The 9,123-nt window shown below is 34.1% G+C and overlaps 1 long non-coding RNA gene across 1 annotated transcript; it reads right to left on the reverse strand.

The window, feature by feature from the left end:
* Positions 1–412: 412 nt before the first annotated feature.
* LOC139499114 (uncharacterized) lies at positions 413–6,953 on the reverse strand. Its single transcript, XR_011658108.1, has 4 exons — positions 6,846–6,953; positions 3,506–3,587; positions 2,513–2,582; positions 413–797 (listed from the first exon to the last, which is right to left on the reverse strand). It is a non-coding gene; the product is annotated as an uncharacterized lncRNA (long non-coding RNA).
* Positions 6,954–9,123: the final 2,170 nt, after the last annotated feature.

Consider the following 9,123-nt stretch of genomic DNA (forward strand, 5'->3'; position numbering starts at 1 on the left):
AAGCACTCCAAAACAGGTTCATAAAGTCCACTGGTTGTGTTTGGTTGCTGTCCTACATATTAAATCGATTTTTTTTAGTTATTTGCTTAAATTTGGCTATTAATATTCTCTTTTGAAAGAAAAAAAACCAGTTCAAAAATTAAGTGTGCTGTGCATATTTGAATTAACCTTCATCAGAAACATACAAAAAAAAATTGAAAACAAAGGATGTAAAGGTACCATTATCTTGGGACCTAATAAGAACTATTATGACGATCTTGAAGTTAAGGATCTTGCTCATTGTTGAAGACTTAAGGTGACTTGGACTTGTTTACATCACTGCCCTACTATGCAGGATAAGTAGTTTTCTCATTGGCAGTCATTCCATGTATCCTTGCTTTTGTATCATTTAAAGACTTTAATGAATCAATCATTTAAATTAACACATTTTAATTTCAAAACTTTCAACAAATATTTCCAACCAACACGGCAACACCAATAACAAATTTTGTGAACAACAGATATAATTGGCGAATTTGTAATCATTTTACACTCAATATGATTTGATATTTATCAAGAGACATCATAAGATAGATGAATCTATAATACATGTTCAGTAAATTCTTTCCTTTGTCAGACTGTTACTGAGTTCATAACCTGTGAAAATCACAAGAAGCTTTTAAGCTTCTAGTATTTTGATAAGATGTGTAATTTTTTCGCCATTTCTCTTGATGTTCTGTCATATCCAGTGGGACTATTTCGCCAAGTTGTTTTCAAATTCTTCTAGTACTTCAAAGTGTTCTTTTTTTAATAATAATCTGAAAAACACAAAATCAACATTAACTTCAATAATGTACAAACTTGAATGTGTCAGATTAATATGATTAAGAAAATGCTTCGCCGAGTGCAGCCTGATTCGACCACAGAGGTCCAACCCTGAACAGTTGGTGCATGTTTGAACACAATATTCAAGCTTGATAGACTGTCTGTATTTGGATTGCAATCAAACTTTTGACATAATATAGGTTTCTGACACACAAAGAACGTGGTGAAAGATCAAAAGAAATTTGAAATAAGTTAAAATATTTGTATTAATTTTCAATTGAAGATTTCTTAATATTGCGCAATTGAAGATTTCTTGCTATTGCACAGTACTATGCAATTGAAGATTTCTTGCTATTGGACAATACTTCATACATTAATTTATGCTTCATGTTTGATGTGTATCTCCTGCCATATCAGAATTTTGCCTTTATCTATATACATAAATCAGAAATAATCAATGAAAATATCCAAAACTTACGAGAAAAAAAAATACCCCCCTTTCAGTATTTTACCCAAAATTAAATGTTGTTAATTGTTCTGTGGTCCGGTTGTTGTCTCTTTGACACATTCCCCATTTCCATTCTCAATTTTATTAATCCCAGCCTTTCCTCTGTGGTATGGTACCTTGCAGTACAATTTCAGAGAGATCTATACACTTAAGGGGGCTCCTGGGTATAAATGATTTTTTTTTTCCTAATATAGGATTTGGCTATATTTTTTCATAAATGAACTTTATCATATACTTTAAAGAAAAATGAAATAAAAAAATGGGGTCACCGTTCATTTAAGCTAAAATCTGCATCTGGAAGAAGCATACATTTTTGTTAATGTCCTTTTTTTCTGTTGAACTAATAGGAGAAAAAGAGGAAATATCGAAATAAAAAAATAACCTAATATAAGAAATCGCTTAAATTTTACAATTATTTAGTGTATGTACAGCTTATTTGAAAACAATAATAAATAATATAGGTCACAGATGAGTTAAAAAAATATTTCAAATTTAAGGCCAAAAAATGGCATTTTTGCACCAAAGGCAGATAATTGGGAGCTTTTTCAATTTTTAAAGTCATCTGGGGCCAAACCAAATCAATTTTTTGGGTTGTTTTTTTTTACCATATCATAAAGTATCAACTAATAGTGTAATAAATAAAATTTGTACTGAAAAAATAAAGGTTTAATTTTTTGCTAAAATTTTTGTACCCACGAGCCACCTTAAACACAAGTTATTGTCTGGAAATTAGAAAAATGCTTATTTTTGGCCCCTAATTCCTGAACAATTGAGGCAATTACCCCCAAAAACAATTCTAGCCTTTCCTTTGTGATATGGAACCTTGTAGTACAATTTCAAAGAGATCCGTACACTAACACACAAGTTATTGTCTGGAAACTACAAAAATGCTTGTTTTTGGCCTCTTTTTGGTCCATAATTTCTAAACTGTTGGTACCATAACCCCAAAAATCAATCCCAACCTTCCTTTTGTGGTATTGAACCTTCTGATGAAATTTCATGGTATCTATTCACTAAAACTAAAGTAATTATCAGGAAACCATACGTGTCGATGGACATTGCTGACGACATCATACCATTACATATATACAGTGTATGACTCAAAAAAAAATTACCCATTACATGGATACCATATTATCCAATCTATGATGCATACTCGAGGTATTTCCAATATAAACATTACTTTAAATTTATGTTTACCTTCATTTAATATCCCTCATATTCAGTCCAACTTTCCAACTCCTCAACACAGGAAATTGACCTCCTAGATCTACAATAAAATCATAATTAAAACTAGACTATACAAAAAACTCTGTGGCAAATTTATCAAATAATTAGGAGTTGACTGACAATTTTGACCCTGCATACTTATTTGTTGATCATTTTTGCAACTTAAATTTTCTATACATCCATGTGTTATTTGTTTAATTTCCAACAACAGATGACATCAATGGCTATAATCATTCATTTGTAGGTCTAGGTTAGCTTTTAAGAGAAATTCAGTCCATTGTGTTAGGACAAGGATACAATATTGATTATTTGAACTTGCTTTCAGTAACTGCTATAAATCTCAGATGTGTACTTCGAGTGTTTTTGTTTTAGAACTTTTTTATAATTTGTGCTTTGTATTGATCTTAGAATTAAGCCCTTTTGAACGTTTTTTTATAGTTTGTAAGTTGTACTGTTACACCACTGTCCTAGGTTAGGAGGGTTTGGTGCCAGCAATCCCATTTTAATGTTTTAATAACTCCATGTGACTGTCCCAATTCAGGAGCTTGTTATTCAGTGGTTTGTTGCTGTACATGTATATCATAACAGCTTTCTGTTCAATGTTTTGTTAATAAATCAGGCCATAATTTTCTGATTGGTTATTTCAAGGCCTTGTATAGCTCATTGTTGAGGGTGTACGGTAAACTATAGTTGTTAATTTTGGCTTCACCTGTATCTCAAGGAGAGTTGTTTCATTTACCATCATACCACATCTTCTTATTTCTATAAAACATTTATATAAGTGTAGTACTGTGCCAGTGTTGGATCCAGAGGGGGGTTCTTGGGGTTAGATTCCCCCCTTTTTTTGGATGATCAATGCATTTAAATGGGGACATATAGATGGAAACCCCTTTATCCTGGGTTGGGAACTCCCCCCCCCCTTTTTTTAAATGGCTGGATCCGCCCCTGTGCACTATAATTTACCTTAGGAGCTGCAAAGAAAAAGGTACATTCCAAGTTCCTTTTTTCTTTTTTTCTTCAGCATCAATCGCATTATCTGCAACATCTACAAGGAAAAATTGTTTGAACTTTGAAGAGTGTGAATTTCATTCCAGGTGTAGTGTTTCCTATGACCAATAAATATACCTGTTTCCTGCCTAATATCTGGCAGTAAAAAAAGGGAAAGTAAAATAGTGTTGTTTTATATTTTACACAAGACTTGAGACTTGCACACACTCATGTTTTGCCTGCTTTACTGACCGTGATTGACTTAATGTTGAAAGCCTTAAAGATAAAGTTTTTACGACAAGCTTAAGTATCACATAATTTGTCATGAACTTAAACATTATCATTGATTTACTAGTATGACAATAAAGTCCAGTTCAGACCCTGCCACATTCTTAATGTGCATGTCTTAAGCCAAATGCATGCAGTTCAGTGGTTGTCATTGGTTCATGTCTGTCAGATTGGTTTTTAGTACATGATTGTAATGTTTTGTTATAAATTAGGCCTTTAGTTTGCTTGATTAGCTTGGTTTTTATGTCTGGGCCTTTTACTGCAGACTATATGATATGGATTTTTCTGTGACAAAGGACATACGGTTGCCTATAATTGTTTACATCTTCTTCATTTGAAATTTGGTGGATACTAAGTTGTTTCATTTGCAATTAAAGAACCTTAGTGAGCACCCTCATATACCCCATGTCTCCACATTGTCATTGGAGAAATAAAATATGTGTCAGAAAAAAAAATTGCATCATAATTTCCTGTCAATATGCACATCTGCATAGTATGTCCTTATTATCTACAAAGTTTCATAAAATTATGTTGTGTGGTTTCAGAGGAGTTGAGATGACAAACTGTTGCAGTAGTACATTAAAGCAAATAAGTTCATGAAGTTCATAGGGACGTAACTCTTAGAAAAAAAATTGCATCATAATTTTCTGTCAATATGCACATCTACATAGTATGTCCTTATTATCTACAAAGTTTCATAAAATTATGTTGTGTGGTTTCAGAGCAGTTGAGATGACAAACTGTTGCAGTAGTATATTAAAGCAAATAAGTTCATGAAGTTAAAAGGGACGTAACTCCTAGAAAAAATTTAAATCGCAATTTCACGTCGATATGCACAACTACTTAGTATGTCCTTATTATCTGAAAAGGTTTCGTGAAATTCTGTTGTGTGGTTTGAGAGGAGTTGCGATGACAAACTGTTGCAGTAGTACATTAAGTAAATAAGTTAAGAGGGGCGTAACTCTTAGAAAAAAAAATTGAATCGCAATTTCCCATTGATATGAACAACAACATAGTATTTCCTTATTATCTGAAAAGGTTTCGTGAAATTCTGTTGTGTGGTTTGAGAGGAGTTGCGATGACAAGAAACAGGACTGACGGACGGACAGGTCAAAAACATTATACTCTCTGCAACCCGTTGCGTGGGATATAATAACATTTATTTTAATATGTGGCATTAGAAAGGAGATAACTGTATTGTATTTTAAGCTTGGCCTTCGTAAAACTTGATTTTACTGTCGCAAATGTCCATTTACCTATCGCAGCATAGATAGGCTAACGGATATTTCCGACAGTAAAATCTACGTTTTACGCAGGCCAAGCTTAAAATACCATACAGTTATCTCCTAATTTTGCTTAACCCTCTTGCTGCCGGAGGGACACATGGAGGGACACATATGTCCATGGTTAAATTTATGCAAGCTTCTCATCAATGCTGTATTTTTTTCAAACAAAAGACCGATGATTAAACAGTGTTATGTTGTTCTCAAATGGGTGTCAAATGTAATGGTCATTTTGTCATGACATCATATATTGAATGACGTCGTTATTTGGCATGTTACGTCATAGACGATGAACTATTGTATTTTGAGGCATATGAAATGCAACCTTAAAAAACGGTCAGCAGCAAGAGGGTTAAGACTCTATTTCTTATCTTATGTAATGTATACAACGGCAAAACTTTTGGCTGTGAAAATAATAACAGGGTTTTTCATACAAGTTTTTAACAAGTAATGGGAAATTGCTGTATGGGTTTTGCCTGAGACTATTACAACACTATAATACTGTTATACAAATGTATTACATTTAATGTAACTTTAAAGTAGTCTCTGGTTTTGGTCATTATTGAAGGCCATACAGTGACCTATAGTTGTTAACTTCTGTTTTCATTTGGCCTCCTGTCTAAAGACTAGAGTTGTCTAAATGGCAATCCTACAGTGACTGTGTACCACATTTTCTTTTTTTTTAATTTGTCGAGTTTATAATATATTTCTGATCATTTTCACCACCTATATTCACATATTTTCAAACTAGAAAACAGTGGCGGATCTAGAAATTTAAATAAGAGGGGGCCCATTGACTGCCTAAAAGGGTCATTCCCTGTACAATGCTGTATAATCAACCAAATTTTTCCCACAAGGTGTTGACTGGGCACCCTGATTCCGCCTTTTGGAAAATGTGACCCATCCGACAGCAGGAACAGATAAACATGTATTAGATATACTATTTCAAGCTGACACCTTATTGGCCTAGGGAGCTACCATTTGATTTTTATTGGGGGGGGGCGGGGGGGGGGGGGGGGGGCTAGGATGAAAAAATGTTGTCCTGCTTTTTTTTTTTAGCTGTAATCTCTGTCCTGTGTTTTTATTTTTCACTCTGTTCAGTCCTGCCTTTTTTTTTTAGTTTATCCTGACTTTTTTTACCTAAATAAATTGTCGTCCTGACTTTTTTTTTGCAAGTGCAGGCCCATAGCCAGGAATTTTCTAAGGGGGGTTCGTTGGACTCACAAACTCGACTTTAACAGACACAATTCGAACAGATCATTGACTTTAACAGTGCTTATTTGTTTTCAACCCCCCCTGGCTACGGGTATGAAGTGTCTCATCCTGCCTGTTCTTTTTTAACTTAAAACTCCTGTCCTGCCCTTTTTTTTCAAATTTCATTCTAGCCCCCATAAAAATCAAATGGTAGCTCCCTTATATCCCCCTCCCGAGATTCCTGTATACACAACTCTCAAATCAATGATTCTGGCCATAACTTAAGATTGAGGATTGGTAGAAGCAAAACCACATTTTAATCGGCGAAACTTTCAACAAACTTCCCCATATTAAATTCAAGTAATTTACATTCTTAACATGACGACTAATTTATAAATATCAGGGCGAATGATCCCTGAATCTGTTGAGAAAAACTTCCCCCTTTTTTCCATACCTCGTATTTTAATGATTGTTTCCTGTATGACAGTTTTGAAAGAGCAATAATAGCAAGTGACTTTTTGTCAAGAAAATTTAAGTTGTATGCATTTTACGTTTTCAAATAACACATCTTTATCTTCATCCTCAAGTTCTGTATTCTGTTTCGTTTGGTTCCATTGCGTCTGTTTACGTTCTCCTTTCGTACGGAAAGGTTAGGGAAGATTACTACACGAACATTTATAATATTAAGTCGCAACATCCCACTATAGTAAGATCAATAAAATAAAAACGTGTACTGATATTATGTTTTGTTATGAAAGGAACGATGAAATGTCTTGTCATTCTAAATCAAATCAAAACTCGACAGCGGACTATTTTTTATGTGCATTTAGAATTTTGTTGAAAGATTGCGATTCGTACTCGCGTCGTCTGTTAAAACTAAGAATGATTGATTTGCGATTTTTCATAGAAGAAGAAAAATGATTGAAGAAGGGGTGCAAAACATATGTCCCGATTCAAATGCATTGATCGGCCAAAATAAAGGGGGGTGCGCACCCCCAGAACCCCGCCACTGTGCATAAAATAAAAAAACAATTTTAAACAAAATAATTAATTTTACAATGACTATAGGCTTGTAAAAATATGAAGAAGCAAAAAAACCAACATTAAAATGTATTTGAAGCAGCCCCCCCTTGAAGGTTTTTTTTTTTATGAATATACAGGCCCGTAGCCAGGACTTTCCAAAAGGGGGGGGGGGGTTTGGACTCACAAACTCGACTTTAACAGTCACAATTCGAACAAAACGTTAACTTTAACAGTGCTTATTTGTTTTCAAGGGAGGGAGGGGTCGTCCGAACCCCCTATGGCTATGGGTATACTATAAGAGCTATCTTGCACGTAAAACCCCCATGGGCATTTTGAAACCTTGGCAGTTATGTGTCCTCATGTATCCCCTCATTTACAATTGTATCAACTTTGGCCCACAGGCACATATGGGTATACATGTATATGATTCAGATATTTTTTTTTTGTGGAATAAGATATTCAATTTTCTAATATATATTTATAATACATGTCCACACTTCTGTGCATGTCTTACCTAGTTTCGAGTGATTTAAACGACTCAGAGAAAATACCCAGTTTATCTATAGATGCATACGAATAAAGCAGCAACCATTTGATTTTCTGGGGGGGGGGCTATGTTTTTTTTCCTGTGCAAACTTTTTTTTTCGCCTTCGGCGAAGAACAATCTTTTTTTTTAAGCGACAAACCGACAACAATTTTTTTCTTTCAATTTTAGCATTACATATAGTGGCAGCTAAGAGTGATACAAACAATTTTTTTTTTCTCAGGGTCCAAAACAAATTATTTTTTTCACCAAAACCTGGAAACAAACTTTTTTTTTCCAAAAAAAAATCAAATGGTTGCTGCCTAAACAAAGGACAACAAAGTATGGATAGTAAAACTGGGTCATTTTAAATCACTCAAAACTAGGTGAGACACAGAAGTGGTAGATATGTATTATAAATATAGAAAATTGAATATTTTATTCAAAAAAAAAAATCTGTATCATACATGTATACCAAAGCGCCTGTGCTTTGGTCCTGTGTAAGAACTTTTGATGCCCCACCTTGTTTCATTGTTTTTCGGTCTGCGTGATAATTATAAATATAGTGTGAGTGGGCATCCATGTACAATACTTTGGATACATTCTTGTTTTATGATTAAATGAGTTGAACAGGACCGTTACTGTCATAAGTGTAGTGCAAGTATCAAGTTTTTTTTAGCTCATCTGGCTTTTGTCGTACGTCGTAGTCTGTTAAGTTTTACAAAAACCTTCCTACTTGGCCACATTTATCCAAACTTAGCCACAATCATCAGTGCCAGTATTTAGTTTATTTTGGAAGGCTAGGTCATCAGACACATTTAAAAAAAAACCAGCCTGCCAGCCAAGATGACCAACGTAGCTAAAATTGAACATTGGGATAAAGTGCAAGTTTTGTCTATTACTTTGAAATATAAGAAGAAAAAATCTGATGTTCAGAATGTTGTCTGTTGAGCTCTACTCAGTGGTGGATCCAGAAATTTTCATAAGTGGGGGCCCACTCCTGTCACATGTCAGTGATTCCCTATATAACCAACCAAAATTTTCCCACACACCCCCTAAATTCGCCTCTGCTAGTAATTGTGACGCATATAATTTAATACTGTCAGAAGACTTTTTATCTTGGAGTTATTGCTTTTAAGGATGTTTACTTCTCTGTTTCAAAAATATTTTTTTTTAAAGGAACTGAAAAAAACAGAAAAAATGAAGGGTTGATGTGCTTGTTTTTAAGATATAAGCCATGGAAAATTTAGTGGGAAGTGATTCTCTCTAGATTTTTCATTCAT

The sequence above is a fragment of the Mytilus edulis genome, chromosome 12 (genome assembly GCF_963676685.1).
Source record: "Mytilus edulis chromosome 12, xbMytEdul2.2, whole genome shotgun sequence".
Classification (NCBI taxonomy): Eukaryota; Metazoa; Mollusca; class Bivalvia; order Mytilida; family Mytilidae; genus Mytilus; species Mytilus edulis.